General features: G+C 45.4%; 1 protein-coding gene across 4 annotated transcripts in view; it reads right to left on the bottom strand.

Moving 5' to 3' along the window:
- The window catches only part of itgb2 (integrin, beta 2), a 180,235-nt gene that overhangs the window by 99,969 nt on the left and 59,752 nt on the right, over positions 1–20,514 (bottom strand). The window contains exon 1 of one of the 4 annotated variants that reach the window (XM_070876126.1): positions 12,156–12,207. The exons of the other annotated variants lie outside the window; for them this stretch is intronic. The gene's annotated coding sequence lies outside the window, so the exon portion shown is untranslated. Of the gene's footprint in view, positions 1–12,155; positions 12,208–20,514 lie in introns of those variants that run through there. 4 annotated transcript variants of the gene reach the window in all.

Here is a 20,514-nt window from a genome sequence, read left to right as displayed (position 1 = left end):
TACATGTACCACGACAACTGGCTGTTCACCCTCCCTCTCCAGAATGCTCTGCAGCCGCTCCGAGAGTTCAGCAGGGGAAACACCAGTGACAGTATGAGATCTTGTCCTATAAGTGAGCAAAATACATGACAAACGAGTCTGAAGTGGACCCTAAGTTACACGTTTCATACTTTGTTTGATAGTTTGAACAGCACACGCTGCTTGATCATTAGAAGCAGCTTTGAATGGAGCTGACCTCACATGTCTAATACCATTAAGTTTCGTGAACTACTGAAACTCAAGACTTGTGAAACAAGATCCGTTATCGGTCACAACAATGTCAGGTAAACCATGAGTAGCAAACATGACACGTAGGCTCTCAATAATGGCTGTAGATGTACTGGATGACATAATAATACACTCCATCCACTTTGAATATGCATCCACCACAACAAAAAACATCTTTCCAAGGAATGGACCCGCAAAATCGATGTGGATTCTCGGCCACAACCAAAGACTCAACGGAGATTCCGCTGGTACTTTACTTAGCTGCATGCAAGTATTACACTGATGGACACATGATTCCAGATCAGAGTCAATTCCAGGCCACCGTATATGAGACATAGCAATGACTTTCATCATAACAATACCGGGATGAGTGCTATGTAGCTCATGTACAAATCTTTCTCTACCTTTCTTAGGCATGATGACACGATTACCCCACAGTAAACAATCTGACTGAATGGACAGCTCAGTCTTGCGACGGGTGTAAGGTTTGATCTCTTCACACATCTCCGTCGGCATTTCAGACCAATCACCACTGAGGACATAATGTTTCACAACTGACAAAATAGGGTCATGGCTGGTCCAGATCCTAACCTGTTGAGCAGTGACAGGCATTTCACCATTCTCAAAAGCATCCATTACCAACATTAGATCTGCGGGTTGAGGCGTTTTCACATCAGGTGTCATCATCATAGGCAGTCCTTCGAAACGAGGATGACTTGCTTCCACGCTGAAAAGGGATGAGTTCACAGATGTTTCAATGAAGGACCTAATATTCCGGATCCCAAACGACAACTTGAAGGGTGGAAGATGCCTGTGTGTGGATTTTTTTAACATGTGGTGGCCATTGCACCCCAGCCGCCACACGGGCTTGATAGAGCTAGGTCTTGGTCCAGTGGCAAGGATTACCCAAGACTGGAGACCAGCTCTGCTGCACGAACCCAATGCGCACACATATCATAGTGTGGGCTGACCTGTGCTGCCCCCTGGGCCCTCACTTCTTCAGCCCCAAAACTCTCACCTCTCCTGGGCCCCGATCACATCCCTCTACAAACTCTTGCCACTCCTTCACCCCGACCTCACCACTCCTGCTGTACCTGCCTGCAGTCCAATCAGCCGTCAGGTGTAGGCAAAGGCAAACGACTCAGTGCATCCGCACAATTCTCAGTATCGGGTCAATGACAAATAATGTAATTATAGCCAGACAATGTCAACGCCCACCTCTGAATAAGGGACGATGCATTGGTATTAATACCTTTGTTTTCAGAAAACAATGAAATGAGTGGCTTGTGATCCATTTCGAGTTCAAAACAGAGACCAAACAAGTACTGATGCATCTTTGTTACACCATACACACAGGCCAAAGCTTCTTTGTCTACCATGCTGAAAGCTCTTTCCGTTTTTGATAAACTCCTCGAATCATATGCAACAGGTTGTAGCTTACCCGACTCTGGCTTGTTCGAGTATACAGCCTCAATTTTCCCCAGTGATTTGCGCCGTTTTTTTGCAGCAGGCTGGTTTTTTTGGCCTAAGTTATAAATCCACAGTTTCCCCAATCAATTTGCACCAACATAATTGTTACGTTACGATTTTTTTAGGTAAGTTCTTTTTTCAGCCAAAGGGGGCGTAACCTGCCACCCGCGCCAATTCTGGCCTTTTAGGCAAGTTTGGCCAGCTGAGAGTTACTCCAGTTCTGCTTAGGCCAGCATATGTGGCCTCTGCAGAAAAACCTGCAGAAATCGGCGCAGGTATGTGCAGCAAACCCCGACCGCAGCAGCAGGAAAGGTAAGAGAGAGAGAGAGAGAGAGAGAGGTGAGGGGTGGAAGGGGGTGTGGGGGTGGGGGGGGGTGAAGCCTTTCGGGTGTAGTTAGGTGCGGGGACTGGGAGGGAGGAGGCCATTCGGTCTGGGGTAGGGGCGGGGTAGGGACCGGCAAGGCCTTCAGCCTGGGCTAGGAGCAGGGAACGGGTAAGGTACTTGGGGCCCGGGTCGGGCGGGGGAGCGGATCGGCAAGCCCTTTGGCCAGGGCTAGGAGCGGGGAGTGGAACCGGTAAGGCACTTGGGGCTGCGGGGGACGGGGGGGGGAGGCGGCTGGTGGGGGAGCTGGAGCTGGAGCGGCACAGGCAAGGGGCTCAGGGCGGGCTAAGGAAGCAGACTGACAAGCCCTTTGGCTTGGGCTAGGGGCGGGGGAGCGGACTGGCTTTAATAATTGGAGGTAAGTTGCAGCAATATATTTTAACGTGTTGTTAAGTTGCTGCAATATATTTTAATGTGTTTTTAAGTTGATGCAAAATGTTTTAATGTGTTGGGAGTTGGCTGCATGTTTCACTTTCCAGCCTCAGCTCGCATTGTGTCCCTGGTTACTGTGGCAACCCGATCTTTTTGACGCAGATCAAGGCTCCACCGCCAAAACTAAAGGACAGGTTAGGCCACGCCAAAATGAAGAAATCCAACAGGGAAAGTTAGAACTTTTTTTTTGGCGTACTTGGGCCCCGAAAAATCTTCAAGTATGTCAAAAAAAAGCTTTGGGGAAAATTGAGCCCCATATGATGAAGCATCACAGGCTAATACAAGACGCTTACACGGATCATATTGAACAAGCAACTTGTTTGAACAGAGCAGACGCTTAGCTTTCTCAAAGGCTCCATCTTGAGACATATCCCAGACTCAATTGTTACCTTTTCTGAGTAGCAAATGCTGTGGCTCTAATAAAGTGCTCAATCTGGGTAAGAAATTACCAAAGTAGTTGAGTAGCCCAAGGAACGAACGCAGCTCTGTCACATTGGGTGCATTTTTGATGGCCTTGGTTTTTGAATCAGTAAACCTGATTCCATCAGCAGAAATCTTCCTACCAAGGAATTCAACTTCAGGTGCCATGAAGGCACACTTCGAATATTTCAGCCTGAGTCCCACTATGTCCAGACGATGTATAACTTCCTCAAGATTGTTCAGATGTTCAGCGGTGTCACGACCTATGACCAGAATGTCATCTTGGAACACAACAGTTCTAGGAACGGACTTCAGTAGACTCTCCATATTCCTCTGGAATATAGCTGCAACCGAACGAATTCCTAAAGGACACCTGTTGTAGACAAACAGTCCTTTATGGGTGTTGATGCAGGTCAGTTTCTTCGAATTATCGACTAGCTCCTATGTCAGGTAAGCCGACATCAGATCTAGCTTAGTGAGCGATTTTCCACCAGCTAGCATGGCAAATGAGTCATCAGCCTTCGGTAACGGGTACTGAACCTGTTTCGAGAATTGGTTAATCGTAACCTTGTAGTCTCCGCAAATCCTGACAGTGCCATCACTCTTCAACACAGGGACAATAGGGCTGGCCCACTCATTGAACTCAACAGGTGATATGACCCCTTCACGTTGGAGTCTATCAAGCTCAATCTCAATCTTCTCCCTCATCATATAAGGGACAGACCAAGCTTTGTGATAGACAGGCCTTGCATCAGAATCCAGGTGAATTTGCACCTTGGCTCCAGTAAAATTGCCAGGCTCAAACAAAGAAGGAAACTTCTTCAACACTTGAGCACAAGAAGTGTCGTCCACCGAGGACAACGCTTTGACATCATTCCAGTTCAGCTTGATGTTCTCGAACCAATTCCGACCGAACAGCGTTGGACCATTACCTGGGACGATCCATAATGGTAGATCTTGGATCACGCCATCATACGACACCTTGACTGCTGCATTGCCAATCACAGGTATGGGTTCCTTCGTATAAGTAAGCAACTTGGCCTTGACTGGACTCAGCTTAGGCTTCACAGCCTCAGCATCCCACAGCTTGTCAAATGTCACTTGGCTCATGATCGACTGACTTGCACCCGTGTCCAGCTCCATTGATACAGGCACGCCATTCAGCTTCACATTTACAGTTATCGGCTGGCTCTTTGACGAGAATGAATACAAATCATACACTTCCTCCTTAGGTTGTGTATCAAGGTCGCTTGCTCAGTTGTAGGCACATTTTCTGGAGATGTCCCGCTTTCAAACAGCCATTACAGGGGTATTGTTTAAACCGACACTGATGACACCGATAATTGCCTCCACAACGCCAACAGGGTGAACTCAGCTTCGTACCAGTTGTCGGGCTCTGAGCAGCTACAGGTTTCAAGTAAACAGTTGACTTGGCCCAGCTTTGCCAGAAGACGACACAATCTTGTTTGCAATACCTGACAAGCCTGCCGTGGAGCTCCGACCTTTTGATGATATTTGCCTCAAGTTCTCAACAACCGTCATGCTGGCCTTTTCCAAGTCCAGTTTCTCTTCTGCCAATAACTTCCAAAGAATCACATCATGGTTGATGCCCATCACGAAAATGTCTCTCAACATGTCTTCCAGCACGTTCCCAAACTTACAAGGCTCAGCAAGACGTTGTAGGTCGGCGACGAATCCCGACACGTCCTGGCCCTCAGCACCGACATGCGTATAGAACCAATAGCATGAGATGATGATCCCTTCCTTCGGCTTTAGATGGTCATGCACCAAATCACATCATTCTTCGTAAGACTTGGCAGTTGGACGTAAAGGCGAGAGAAGGTTCTTCATGATGCCGTAAGCCTTCTGACCAGACAATGGTGAAAATCGCCTTGCGACGGACTGCATCAGCCTCCTCCTCCATTTTGTTGGCAACAAAATATTGATCCAGGTGGTCGACAAAATCCGCCCAATCCTCGTCATCCACGAATTCGTGCAGAATTCTAATAGTGCCATTGTAAATAGGAAAGTTCTTAGTTTACCTTGTCACCAATGTAATAACACAAGAGTCCTGTTATAATCAACTGTCGCCAGGTATGTACCCGATCTCTTTTATTTCCGCCTTGGATAAATACAAGATCCGACTTGCTGTATTGCCTGCATGACATCCGACAGTGATGCCCTCTGGTGTCTGGTGACCCCAAGCATAAATATGTTACACAGAGATGGATAGATTTTTGGATATTAAGGGAATCATGGGATAAGGGGATAGTGCAGGGAAGTGAAGTTGAGGTAGAAGATCAGCCATGATCTTACTGAATGACGGAGCAGGCTCAGGAGGCCGAATGGCCTATGCCTGCTCCTAATTCTTATGTTCTTACTACGAGAGTGAGGAGAGATTTGGGGGTTGTTGGCATATGTAATGCGTTCCTAAAGGCAGTGGTTGAAGCAAATTAAACAAGACAATCACTGAAGTGGGGTAGTGCATCAAGTTCATTATATTTTTACAATATTGTGCGAAGACAAATTGCATTGATGGAAATAAGCGAGTCTGATCATGCTCTGTACCATGCATTGTACCATGTAATTACATGTAATAGCCAACAGATGGGGAAAGCCTGGGAGTCACACATTACTGCACCTCGTGCTGCCTCCCTATATAAAGCAGGCTCCCCCTGCAGTGCTCACTTTTGGAGTTTACATTAAACCTAAAGGTCACAAGGTGATCAGCTCCAGCATGAGCCACATGTGATTTATTATAGTGATAAGCATACGCATCAACTGGCGACGAGAATAGGATACTAACACGCAGCTATGGCCACCGTTGATTACATCATCGAGCGATATTGTGTTGGGGAAGACTGGGAAGACTTCATTGACCGGCTGGATCAATGCTTTGTTGCGAAAGACTTAGAGGGAGCCGCGAATGCCAGCAAACGCAGGGCCGTCCTCCTCACGGTCTGTGGATCACGGACATACACGCTGATCAAGGACCTAATGGCCCCGACGAAACCCACTGAGAAAAGTTATGAAGAACTGTGCGAGCTAGTTCGAAATTACCGAAAGCCGAAACGCAGTGCGATCATGGCGAGGTACCATTTCTACACCCACTGGCATGGTGTAGGCCAAGACATGGCTGCGTTCATCGCTGAGCTAAGGCGTCTTGCTGGACCATGTAAATTAGGGACAGTTCTTCAAGAAATGTTCAGAGACTTCTTCGTTTTGGGAATCGGACACAAAGGGATTTTCCGCAAATTGCTAGCGGAGGAAGACTTGGACCTAGCCAAAGCCACCCTAATTGCTCAGGCATACATGGCCAGAGAGGAAGAAACAAAGCTACTCTACTCACAACTTCGGAATCAACCAGGGCCAAACACCGTGAATAAGCTAAATTCGTCGTCAGACAGAAGTGCTCCCAGCTGGGCTAATGCGACCTCTTCTCGACCTGAGATGAATTACTCACCACAACAATGGACTAATGCGAAGATATCAGTACATGTGAATGCAAGTCCATCAGCAAGCCGTTGGTGCTGTGGAGGGGCTCATTGTGCAAACCAGTGCAGGTTCAAACAATAACGTTTGCAAGAGTTGCTCAATGATGGGGCACCTCCAATGAATGTGTAAACGTGCTACAACTCGATACGTAGCGGAGGATGGGAGGTCAAGCGTAGATCCTGAGGATTGCGCAGAGATGCCGAGGAGGAAGAGGTACATGGGGTGCATACCAACAAGAGACCCCGATTATGATGAACGTTAAAATGAACGGCATACCGGTACCGCCAGAACTGGACACGGGTGCGAGCCAATCGATCATGAGCCAGAAGGCCTTTGAGAAGTTATGGGAAAACAAGGCACACAAGCCCAAGCTGAGCCCGATCGATGCGAAGCTGCGCACCTACACTAAAGAGATTATCCCGGTCCTCGGAAGTGCAATGGTTCAGGTGCAGTATGATGGTTCTGTGTACAAATTGCCACTATGGATTGTTCCTGGTAATGGGCCCACGCTGCTTGGCAGAAGCTGGCTACGGAATTTTAACTGGAAATGAGGCGATGTAAAAGCATTATCGTCGGTAGAGAAAGCCCCGTGTGCGCAGGTCATCGACAAGTTTCCGTCACTGTTCCAGCCTGGCATCGGCAGCTTCACAGGGACCAAGGTGACAATTCACCTCAGCCCAGATGCGAGACCCGTTCACCACAAGGCCAGAGCGCTCCCTTACATGATGCGGGAGAAAGTGGAAGTCAAGCTAGATCGGCTTCAGCGCGAAGGCATTATATGCCAGTGGAATTTAATGACTGGGCCAGTCCCATTGTCCCCATTCTTAAAAGTGATGGGACAATTAGAATCTGTGGCGATTTTAAAGTAACCATAAACCGAGTATTGTTACAGAACCAGTTCCTGCTACCCAAGTCGGAGGATTTGTTCGCATCACTCTGTCGGGCGGAAAGCTGTTTTCAAAATTGGACCTTACCTTGACGTACGTGACCCAGGAACTTGCGGAATCGTCCAAGAAGCTGACACATACAAGGGGCTGTTAGTATACAACCGGTGCCCCTTCAGGATCCGTTCAGCGACCTGCGATCTTCCAACAAAACATGGAGAGCCTGCTGAAATCTGTCCCGGGAATGGTCATCTTCCAAGACAACATCTTGATCACCGCACGTGACACCGATGAATACCTCCATAATCTGGAAGAGGTGCTACACCGACTAAATCGAGTAGGTCTAAGATTGAAACGAACTAAATGCGTCTTCTTGGCACCAGAGGTGGAATTCCTGGGAAGGAGAATCGCAGCAGATGGCATCAGACCCTCAGACTCCAAGACGGAGGCGATCCAGAAGGCCCCAAGACCATGCAACATGATGGAGCTGCACTCATTCCTCGGACTACTAAACTACTTTGGTAACTTTCTGCCTGGGCTGAGCACTTTGCTTGAACCATTACATGTACTGCTCCATAAGGGTGATGACTGGGTTTGGGGTAAAAATCAAGAAACTGCCTTCGAGAAGGCCAGAATCCTATTGTGTTCAAACAAACTACTGGCGCTGTACGATCCCTGTAGGCATCTTGTTTTAGCGTGCGATGCGTCATCCTACGGGATCGGGTGTGTGCTTCAGCAAGCGAATGTGTCGGGTAAGCTCCAACCTGCAGTGTATGTGTCCGGCAGCCTTTCCAAGGCTGAAAGGGGGTACAGCATGGTCGAAAAGGAGGCCCTAGCTTGTATGTACGGTAAAAAAGATGCACCAGTACCTATTTGGCCGGCGATTCGAACTAGAAACCGACCATAAGCCGCTCACGTCGTTATTCTCTGAGAGCAAAGGCATTAATACCAAAGCCTCAGCTCGCATTCAGAGGTGGGCATTAACGCTGTCCGTTTATGACTACACGATCCGCCATAGACCAGGCACCGATAACTGCGCAGATGCGCTCAGCCGGCTCCCGCTCGCCACCGAGGGTGAAGCGGAGCAGCCCGCCGAACTGGTCATGGCCATGGAAGCCTTTGAGGGCGAAGGGTCACCCGTCACAGCGCGCCAGATAAGAATCTGGACCAGCCAAGACCCACTGCTGTCCCAGGTGAAAAACTGTATATTAAGTGGAAACTGGGCAACCACGTATGGGGAGATGCATGGCGATTTTAAGCCGTTTCACCAGCGCAAGGATGAGTTATCCATCCAGGCCGACTGCATTTTGTAGGGAAATTGCGTAGTCCTGCCCAAGAGGACCGAGATTTACTTGTCATAGATCTCCATAGCACACACCCTGACATCATAGAAACATAGAAAATAGGTGCAGGAGTAGGCCATTTGGCCCTTCGAGCCTGCACCACCATTCAACAAGATCATGGCTGATCACCCACCCCAGCACCACCCCCCCCCACGCCCCCTCCACACCCCCGACCCCCACAGCCGCAAGGACCACATCCAACTCCCTCCCAAACACATAATGATGAAAGCCATTGCGAGATCGCACGTGTGGTAGCCCGGCATCGACGCAGATTTAGAATCGTGCATACGCTGGTGCAACACGTGCGCGCAACTCAGCAATGCACCCCGGGAAGCCCCCCTGAGCGGGTGGTCCTGGTCTTCCAAACCCTGGTCCCGCATCCACGTAGACTACGCGGGTCCCTTTCTCGGAAAAATGTTCCTAGTTGTAATTGATGCTTATTCTAAATAGATCGAATGTGTTATAATGTCGTCCAGCACATCCACCGTCACAATAGAGAGCCTTTGGACAATGATCGCCACCCATGGCCTGCCCGACATCCTTGTTAGTGACAATGGACTATGCTTCACGAGTTCCGAATTTTGCGAATTTATGTGCTGTAACGGCATAAAGCATGTCAGGTCGGCCCCATTCAAACCAGCCTCCAATGGCCAAGCCGAACGTAGTACAAATCATAAAGCAGGGCATGCAGTAAGTGACGGAAGGCCCTTTGCAGACCCGTCTGTCTCGCGTGCTGCTTGCCCCACTCACTCACAGGGGTTCCGCCCGCCGAACTCCTCATGAAGAGGATCCTCAAAACAAGGTTGTCCCTCGTGCACCCGGTTTTAAGTGAGATAGTCGAAAACCGGCGTCATATCATGACTGCAACTCTGTAACGCATTATATCAATGTTGATGGCCCTGTTTTCGTACAGGCCCCAAGTGGCTCGCAGGCACTGTCATAGCTAAAGAGGGGAGTAGGGTATTCGTGGTAAGACTCACTAATGGCCAAAGCTGCAAGAAGCACATCGATCAAACCAAATTGAGGTTCACTGATGATCAAAACCGCTGGATGACTACCGTGACATCGACTTCCAACCACATGCAACAGAACCAGTGGTTCATCAAGAGACAAAACCCATTGCACCGGACAGTCCGACCAGAGCTGCAGCACCACAAAGCAGTGACACTCCGGCCTGAGTTGCTCCTATTTTTTTGGAGCAACTAGTTTAGAATGGAACATCTTAGAAATTGCAATTCACGGGCATTTAGTTTGCTCCAGTTCTAGTGAGTTAGAATAGTTCCATTTTAGAACAGATTTTTTTCCAAAAGGGGGCGTGTCCAGCCACTTACGCCTGTTTTGCAAGTTTAGGCAGCAAAAACTTACTCCAAACCAACTTAGAATGGAGTAAGTGTAGATTTTTGTATGCTCAGAAAAACCTTGCCTACACTTAGAAATCAGGCGTAGGGATCGAGAGATGGTGGGGGGAGGGGGAAGGGGGGTTTACAAACATTAAACACTTCACTTTTACAAATAAAGAGCCATCATCAATAATAAATGATAAATAAATCAATAAATCAACCAATAAATCAAAAAAAATTAAAAAATTAAAAATTAAAAAATCATTCAATAAATAACCCAGCTCTAGTTACCCTTGAGGAGGTGGTGGTGGGCCTTCTTAAACCCTTGCAGTTCACATGGTGAAGGTGCTGCTACAGTGCTGTTGGGTTGAGAGTTTAAAAAAATTCTTTCCCAAGATGTGGGCATCGCTGGCAAGGCTAGCATTTATTGCCTATCCCTAATTGCAGTTGAGAAGGTGGTGGTGAGCCCCAATGTCGGGTTGGAGGTCGGCCGCGTTCTGCTCATGTGCCCCCGGCATCATGCCGAACGAGGGATAAGGGAGTCCCGATTAAAGGAGGGCCAAGCTGTAACTAGCTTTTTATTCCAGATTTAGTTCATTAACTGAGTTTAAATTCTGTTAAAAAAATTTCATTTTCTACATTACAACAAAAGTACTTCATTGGCTGTAAAGCACTTTGAGACATCTTATGGTTGCGAAAGGCACTGTATAAACCCAAGTCTTTATTTTAAATTCCCCAGCTACCGTGGTGGAATTTGAATTCATAGCTCCAGATCATTAGTCCAGACTTCTAGATTACTAGACCAGTAACATAACCACTATGCTACCGTTCTCAGTTTCCAGATATTTACCCAGCAACAGTGAAGTAACAGCAATAAATGTTCAAATCAGGTTGGTGTGTGTCTTGGAGGGGAACTTGGAGGGGAGAGTGTTCTCATATACCTGCTGCTCTTGTCCTTAACAGTGGCACAGGTTACAGGTTTGGGAGGTGCTGCCGAAAAAGCCTTGGCGAGTTGCTGAAGTGTAGCTTGTAGATGGTACACACTGCAGCCACGGTGTGCCGGTGGTGGAGGGAGTGAATGTTTAAGGTGGTGGATGGAGTGCCAATCAATTAGACTGTTTAGCCCTGGATAGTGTTGAGCTTCTTCAGTGTTGTTGGAACTACACTCATTCAATCAAGTAGAGAGTATTCCATCATACTCCTGACATGTCTTATAGGTGGTAGAGAGGCTTTTGCGAATCAGGAGCAGTTTTGCACTTGTTATTTTTTTAAATTGTTCTAAAGATATGGGTAATGCTAACAAAGCTGAATATATTGCCCATTCTTTGTTGCCCTGAAAAGATGCTAATGGGCTTTCTCCTTGAATTGCTGCAATCCTTGTAGTGATGGTACTCCAACAATAGTGTTAGATAGGGAATCTAGACGACAACTGGAAGATTATCAATTTCTAGAGGATTATCTGCACAGAAGGAATTTATTTGACCCATCGTTCCTGTCCTGAAGCTAACTCCATGTGCAAAGACTAATCCAATTTTCTTTGCCTTTATTCTAATTCTCTCTCTTCCATTTTGTAATTGCCCCAGCTTCTATAAATGCTGTTGAAATGTTCTATGGGCTCAAAATTGGTCAGGAGTTGCTCCGTTTTCTTTGGAGCAACTTGATTTTTCTGGAGTATCTTAAAAATCCCCATTTTGCACATTCAATTTGTAAGGTGAGTTAGTTAGGATTTTCTTAGTTTACTTTGGCCACTTTGGACAGCTAATAGTTACTCAAAACTAACTTAGGCCAGCGTATGTGGCCATTTGTGGCCGCACAGAAAACCCTTGCAGAAAATTAAGAAATCAGCGCAGGTAGGTACATCGGAAGCCAGCAGAACTTAATGACTTGACTAAAGAATATGAATAGGATCAAATAGCTATACAGGACATCATATGACAAACTTCGCAAAGTTAATTTACTATACAACAGAAGTATTCATGGAAGATTAAACTACAAAAATAAAAGAAGTACAAGATAGTTGAATTAAATTGCCCTGATCTCACAACTAATTAAAAATAATTAAAGAAAGTGATTCGGCATAACAACGATCCCACAGCAAATCCCTCGGGACTTCAGCCCTTACCGTGTACAGTGTGACTTCTGCCTGTCGAAATCTCGACCTCCGAAAAGAATGACTCCGACACTTACAGCTCCGGTAGAAGTTTCCTTTTTAATTGCGCTCTTTTTTTTTATATAGTCTTATCACATAAGAACCCCTTCCGAATTAAAAACAATAAAAATCTTATCACATAAGAACCTTCGATCGATTAGCGCTTTCTTTTTTCTCTTTTTTTTTAATAGTCTTATCACATAAGAACCCCTTCCGAATTAAAAACAATAAAAATCTTATCACATAAGAACCTGGAACCCTTTTCGATCGACTAGCGCTCCCTTACCTACTGAAACCTTCCCCGGGCTGTCTCGAGATTTTTTCCAGAACCTGTTCTCTTCTGCTGGCGAGCTGAGAAAGAAATGGTTATAAAAAATACCTTTAACTTTTAAATGCCGAGTCTTGTAGATGCAGTACCTCCGCTGTGGACAACAGATTACATATGCGATTCAACAGTGAAGAAACCTCTTGTGAGCAAAAGGCTCACCTTGTTTGGCCACTGAAGCCTTTCACTGGAGAGGCACTATGCCTGTATCCGTTTTACTCACAGAACAGAGAGTATGCATCTCGGTGGAACCTCCAATAACTGTCGAAATCTCGACCTCCGAAAAGAATGACTCCGACACTTACAGCTCCGGTAGAAGTTTCCTTTTTAATTGCGCTCTTTTTTTTTATATAGTCTTATCACATAAGAACCCCTTCCGAATTAAAAACAATAAAAATCTTATCACATAAGAACCTTCGATCGATTAGCGCTTTCTTTTTTCTCTTTTTTTTTAATAGTCTTATCACATAAGAACCCCTTCCGAATTAAAAACAATAAAAATCTTATCACATAAGAACCTGGAACCCTTTTCGATCGACTAGCGCTCCCTTACCTACTGAAACCTTCCCCGGGCTGTCTCGAGATTTTTTCCAGAACCTGTTCTCTTCTGCTGGCGAGCTGAGAAAGAAATGGTTATAAAAAATACCTTTAACTTTTAAATGCCGAGTCTTGTAGATGCAGTACCTCCGCTGTGGACAACAGATTACATATGCGATTCAACAGTGAAGAAACCTCTTGTGAGCAAAAGGCTCACCTTGTTTGGCCACTGAAGCCTTTCACTGGAGAGGCACTATGCCTGTATCCGTTTTACTCACAGAACAGAGAGTATGCATCTCGGTGGAACCTCCAATAACTGTCGAAATCTCGACCTCCGAAAAGAATGACTCCGACACTTACAGCTCCGGTAGAAGTTTCCTTTTTAATTTACTTGCTCGCAAGGGGTAGGTCACACTCAGTCAAGGGCTAAGTGAACACCTCCGAAATGGTTCAGTTTAACAAGATATTTATACAGTAAAACCAAAGTTCTGGCCTCTCCCTGTTTATTAAAAGGCTTCCAAACCCAAGATTTTTCCAATACACCCAAAATGTTGATCAAGGAGATCACCTGAAATATCTCAAAATCCCAATTCAAATATTGTACTGTCACTCTTTATCAAAAAAAAATCCTCTTACTGAGCTAGAAGCTTTTGTACCAAGATTTTACACCAAGGACAATGAGTGTACTCTCCCAGCCTGCACCTCGAGAGACCCACAAAGGCTTTTTAAAAAAAAAAGGCATTACAACTTTTAACCACCGGGACCATGTCTCAACAAACCTATCCTTTGTGCATTTCCTAGCTCCGTAACCTCTCATCCGAATAAATCCACACCTGCGCTTCTAACTTAAAAATGTCTTAAACTTCCCACATACAGGACAATACTATGAAGGGTTAAAAAAACTTCACTTTGTTTGAAAAAGTGGGTGGAGCTAAAACAAACAGGCAACTCCACAACCTTTCCAAACAGGTTTCCAGACACAAGGAAAAAAGACAGAAGCACTCTCATTCAACGACAAGACATTCACAAGTCTCTCTCCATTCAATAAAGCTTTTTCTTTTACTAGCTTCATTTTTTTTTTCATAAGTCACTATCAGGTTCTCTTTTTTTTTTACATTTGATTTACTTCCTCGCAAGGGGTAGGTCACACTCAGTCAAGGGCTAAGTGAACACCTCCGAAATGGTTCATATTTAACAAGATATTTATACAGTAAAACCAAAGTTCTGCCTCTCCCTGTGTATTGCTCTGTCTCACAGTCAGTGAATACAGATAAAGAGTTAATTACTATATCCTGGTCCTGACATGGTATCCAGATATTTCCTTTTGTCAGGGTAAAAAAAGGAAGCCAAACGGCCATTACTCCATGAGTCATAGGTAATGGGCTATCACCTGTCTTGTATTGTGTCAGGATTGTTTCAATTTCCTGGTCAGTTTATCTGTTTGCATCAAATGGATGAGGTCTCGGAAAGAGATAATGGCTAGAAGATAAGGGTGGGGTGACATGGAACTCCTGTAGTGTAGACAATAGGAGAGCACCATCGGGGGTTACTTGTCTCAGCATGACTTGTCTCCTAGCTGTCTGATGGCCATCAGCCATCTAACAGCAGGTTTAGCTGTTTATGCAAGCTGACTGCTAAAATGCAGAAAGTTCTGGAAGGGCCAGGACTCCATTTTAATCAAAAGGCACACAAATACCGTATGGTATCAGCTTAGATAAAAATACTTTCCACATGCCCCAGTACTATAATTCTGCAAAAAGTCCCAAATGGAGAGGATATGACGGTTTCTGGGTGGCAGCACATCATTGCTTGTGCCAACAAATCATTACTTGCCACAAATCTGAGCAAACATTAATATAATGAGCAGCAAACAGCAATGCTATTCAAACAAAGCTCAAGAGATAAAATGCTGAACTGGAGCTTTCAAGCTGGCTTCAAAGTGGAGAGCTGCATAGTGCCAGTCATACTTGGAATCGCATTTTAAAATAACCAAACACCAGCTAACTGCTTCCCGCATTCTGTAATAATTATGGAGTTATGTAATTAATTATAAACGTACTACAACACGCCATTGCAGCCACACGATCTCAATGAGGCATTTTCTCCTGCAGCGGGCCGGCCTGTGCGGTAGGCCACTTGGCCTGGGATAGGTGCGGGACACATCGGGTCCCACGCTGCAGCACGCACACTGAGAGGCTGGGGGCAGGAGCTACTGCGCTTTCTCTATTCCAATGAATACAAATCTTCATTCATCATTGGTATCCCCCATATCACATGGTTTATTACTGACTATCTTGTATTTATGACCCGTATGGTTTTCCATGGTTGCAATATCCTTTTTAATAAATGGGGTGCCCAGTTTGCACACAGTAAAATAAATAAAGAATTTTCATTTCAAAAGCATATTACACAACCTCAGGACGTCCCAAACTGCTTGACGACCAATTAGCTACTTTTTTGAAGTGTAGTCACTGTTGTAATGTAGGAAACACTGCAGTCAATTTGCGCACAGCAAGGTCCCACAAACAGCGATGTGATAATGACCAGATAATCTTTTTTCGTAATGTTGATTAAGGGATAAATATTGGCCATGACACTGGGGAGGACTCCCCTGCTCTTTGAAATGGTGCCATGGGATCTTTTACGTCCACCTGTACCCCAAGTGTGGTCTAATTATCAGATCCATAGAATTAATTGGAATCTCACTGCAGTGACAACTCTAAAAATGGCTGCCATGAACAGCAAAATCATGAAATGCTGGCCAGCAATTTTGAGATTTTGTATAACTGCGCACAGTACTGGTCTCCACATTACAAAAAAGGCACTGGAGAAAGTGCAGATGATATTTACAACAATTATTCAAGAACTGAAGGTATAACTATCAGGAAACTGAACAGGCTGGGGCTGTTTTCTCTAGAAAAGGGAAGGCTAAGGGGTGACCTAAAGAGGTCTTAAAACTATGAAGGGGTTTGATAAGGTAGACATAGAGAAAATGTTTCCGCTTGAGAGAATCCAAAACTAGGGTTCATAAATACATGATACACACAAAAACACAAGAAATAGGAACAGGAGTAGGCCATACGGCCCCTCGAGCCTGCTAACGATAGTCAGTAATAAATCCAGTAAGGAATTCAGGAGAAACTTCTTTACCCAGAAAGTGGAACTTGCCACCACAAGGAGTGGTTGGGGTGAATAGCATCGATGGATTTAAGGGGAAGCTAGCTTAGCACATAAGAGAGAAAGGAATAGAAGGTTATGCTGATGAAGTTAGATAAGTAGGGTGGGGGAGTGTCGTATGGACCATATACGCCTACACAGACCTGTTGGGCCAAATGAACCTGTTTCTGTGCTGTAAATTCTATGTAATAACATGTAGCACATTAGACTGTTTTGTTAACTTTATGGCAGAAAAATATCAGGTGACTCTCAAGTGGCCAAAGGAGTGAAAATTAATTAAAAGTAATAATAGTTACAGCAATCAGAAAACAATGAGTAAAGAAAGCAGAGAGAGACATGAGGGGAAAAAAGAGGCAAGTGGAGGAAACTGATCTGAATTAAGAAACAAAAGAGATAAAACAAAGGAAAGGAAAGCGACTATCAGGTAACAGTATAACAGAGAGCAAATAATATACAAAAGTGAAATACTGCGGATGCTGGAAATCTGAAATGAAAACAGAAAATGCTAGAAATACTCAGCAGGTCATGCAGCATCTGTGGGGAGAGAAACAAAGTTAACGTTTCAGGTCTTTGCCCTTTCATCAGAAATAGAAAATGTTAGAGATGTACAGGTGCAGTGCCTAAAATCCGTAACCTCGGGACCGAGGCCATTCTGGATTCTGGGCTTTTCCGGACTTTCGTTTTGTTTCTGACATCACGAATCCGGAAACACCCGAGCCCAGCTTCGGTTTGAGTATTTCCGGATTTCGGAATGTCAGAAAGGGGAGGGGCGGGAGGGATTCCCACCGAGGAGCTGTTCGGGCCATCCAGCCCCGCCGAGGAGGTGTTCGGGTGCGACCCGCCAAGCAGGTTGTCGGTCCGGCCCCGATGAGGATGTTGTCGGGCGGGCCAGAACGGCGAGGATGTTGTTGGGTGGGCCCCGCCAAGGAGGTCGTCGGGCGGGCCGGCGAAGAGGCCAAGGGCAGCGGCGGCGAGGCGAGCGGGGTGAGGCCCGAGGTCGGGCAGCAGCGGGGCCCCAAGGTTATCAGGGTCGTCGGGTCCAGATTCCGGAACATTTACGGATTCCGCACGACCCTGCCACCGATCGTCCTGGATTCCGGAACATTCCGGATTCTGGAACTCCGGATTCTCGACGTGGCACCTGTAACAGGTTTTAAGCAAATGCAGAGGCAGGTAGAGATGGGGGAGGAGAGGAAAGATCAAAAGGGAAGATCTGATGGGTGGAGGCAGGAGTGATTGAATGACAAAAGGGATGATGGTGCAAGGCAAAAGGGTGGTAATGGGACAAGTAAGGGAACAAAAGGTGGTCGAGAGGTGTAAATGGCAAAAGCAGAATCATTACCATCACCTGCTGTCTGAAAAAATAGGAGCAGAGGTTGTGATCTGAAATTGTTGAACTCAAAGTCAAGTCTGGAAGGTTGAAAAGTGGCTAACTGAAAGGTGAGGTGCAGTTCCTTGAGCTTCCGTTGAGCTTCATTAGAACAGTGTAGGAGGCCGAGGACGGAGATGTTGGAGTGGGAGTGGGGCAGAGAATTAAATAGCAAGCGATCAGATGCTCAGGGTCATGCTTGCGAACTGATAGATAGATTTTTAACCAATAAGGGAATTAAGGGTTATGGGGAGCGGGCGGGTAAGTGGAGCTGAGTCCACGGCCAGATCAGCCATGATCTTGTTGAATGGCGGAGCAGGCTCGAGGGGCTAGATGGCCTACTCCTGTTCCTAATTCTTATGTTCTTATGTTCTTATGAACAGAGGTGTTGAGCAAAGCAATCACCCAATCTGCGTTTGGTCTCGCCAATGTCGAGGAGAGCACATTGTGAGCACCGAATGCAGTATTCTGAATTGAAAGAAGTACAAGTAAATCGCTGTTCCGCCTGGAAGGAGTGTTTGGGGCCCTGGATGGTGGGAAGGGCAGGTGTTGCATCGAAAATGATACTAATAAATTACTAATTTGGATCATTACTTTTACTCTTCACTAAAAAATATAGTACAACAAGGGAAATACACAAACAAGCAAATGTTTCCATACTCTACTGTGTATACAGGACAACATAAAATAAAAACATACAAAGAAGAAAACTACAAAAGAAAATGCAGAACATACAGGAAAATCATGATCATGATAATGAACAATGTCATTATTTTAATAGCTTAACTGCAAGTCTTCTGTACTTGTGTATACTTTGCAACAATCAACTTTATGTATGCAACTGATGTTAAATAAGGGCCACCAATTAGTGTTGACCTTCTCACATAAAACATATTGGAAAACTGCAAATGTAATGCCCCTATTTAAAAAAGGAGGCAGACAAAAAGCAGGAAACTATAGACTAGTTAGCCTAACATCTGTGACTGGGAAAATGGTAGTGTCCATTATTAAAGAAGCAGCAACAGGACATTTGGAAAAGCAAGATTTGGTCAGGCAAAGTCAGTATGGATTTATGAAGGGGAAGTCATGTTTGACAAATTTGCTGGAATTCTTTGAGGATGTAATGAACAAGGTGTGTTATATATGCAGACTATAGATATACTCTCTGTGTAGTCACTGTATAGTTGCATAAGATGGAGACTTGTTTACCTGATGTACTATCAATAAGGTTTACACTGTGTATATACCATGCTGGCACTACTAGAGGGTGCAACTGGTGGAGACCGGGGTTTCCTGCCCTGGTGGCAGGGGCTGTATAAAAGGATAGCCACCATGTGGCTGCCTCACTCTGGAGTTATGAATAAAGGACCAAGGTCACTACAGTTTGAGTAAAACACATTGCCTCGTGGAGTCATTCATAAGTACATTATAGACATAATAGGGTGGATAAAGGGAAACTAATGGATGTGGTATATTTAGATTTCTAGAAGGCATTTGACAAGGTGCCACACAAAAGGTTACTGCACAAGATAAAAGTTCATGGGGTTGAGAGTAATATATTAGCATGGATAGAGGATTGGCTGACAAACAGAAAACAGAGAGTAGGGATAAATGATTCATTCTCTGGTTGGCGATCAGTAACGAGTGGGGTGCTGCAGGGATCAGTGCTGGGACCTCAACTATTTACAATCTATATTAACGACTTGGAAGAGGGAACTGAGTGTAACGTAGCCAAGTTTGCTGATGATACAAAGATGGGAGGAGGGGCAATGTGTGAGGACATAGAGGCTGCAGGAGGACATAGACAGGCTGTGAGTGGGCAAGAATTTGGCAGATGGAGTATAATGTTGGAAAATGTGAGGTCATGCACTTTGGCAGAAAAAATCAAAGAGCAAGTTATTATTTAAATGGAGAAAAATTGCAAGTGCTGCAGTACAGCGGGACATGGGGGTCCTGGTGCATGAAACACAAAAGCTTAGTATGCAGGATAGTATGTAGGTACAGCAAGTGATCAGGAAGGCCAATGGAATCTTGGCCTTTATTGCAAAGGGGATGGAGTATAAAAGCAGGAAAGTCTTGTTACAGCTGTACAGGATATTGGTGAGGTCACACTGGAATACTGCGTGCAGTTTTGGTTTCCATATTTACGAAAGGATACTTGCTTTGGAGGCAGTTCAGAGGAGGTTCACTAGGTTGATTCCGGAGATGAGGAGGTTGACTTATGAGGAAAGGTTGAGTAGGTTGGGCCTCTACTCATTGGAATTCAGAAGAATGAGAGGTAATCTTATAGAAACGTATAAGATTATGAGGGGGCTTGACAAGGTGGATGCAGAGAGGATGTTTCCACTGGTGGGGGAGACTAGAACTAGGGGGCATAATCTTAAAATAAGGGGCCGCCCATTTAGAACTGAGATGAGGAGAAATTTCTTCTCTCAGAAGGTTGTAAATATGTGGAATTCGCTGCCTCAGAGAGCTGTGGAAGCTGGGACATTAAATAAATTTAAGACCGAAATAGATATTTTCTTGAGCGATGGGGGGATGAGGGGTTATGGGGAGTGGGCAGGAAAGCAGAGCTGAGTCCATTATCAGATCAGCCATGATCTTATTGAATGGCGGAGCAGGCTCGAGGGGCCTTATGGTCTACTCCTGCTCTTATTTCTTTGTTCTTATGTTCTTATATTCTGCACAAGACATAGCCACTTCTTACATCTAGTTCTTGTCTGCAGGTGTCAGCTGTGGCTCCGTAATGCACTCTCATCTCTGAGTCCTCTCTCCTCCCACTCCAGAGACTTGAGCACAAAGTCCAGGCTGACACTCCAGAGATGCTATCTTTCAGATGAGACTTTAAACCGAGGTCCTGTGTGCCCTCTCAGGTGGATGTCAAAGATACCTTGGCATGATTTGAAGGGGAGCAGGTGAGTTTT

This window comes from Pristiophorus japonicus, chromosome 3 (genome assembly GCF_044704955.1).
Source record: "Pristiophorus japonicus isolate sPriJap1 chromosome 3, sPriJap1.hap1, whole genome shotgun sequence".
Lineage (NCBI taxonomy): Eukaryota > Metazoa > Chordata > Chondrichthyes > Pristiophoridae > Pristiophorus > Pristiophorus japonicus.
Note: the sequence above shows the minus strand (reverse complement) of the source record. Positions and strands in the feature narration are given on the sequence as shown.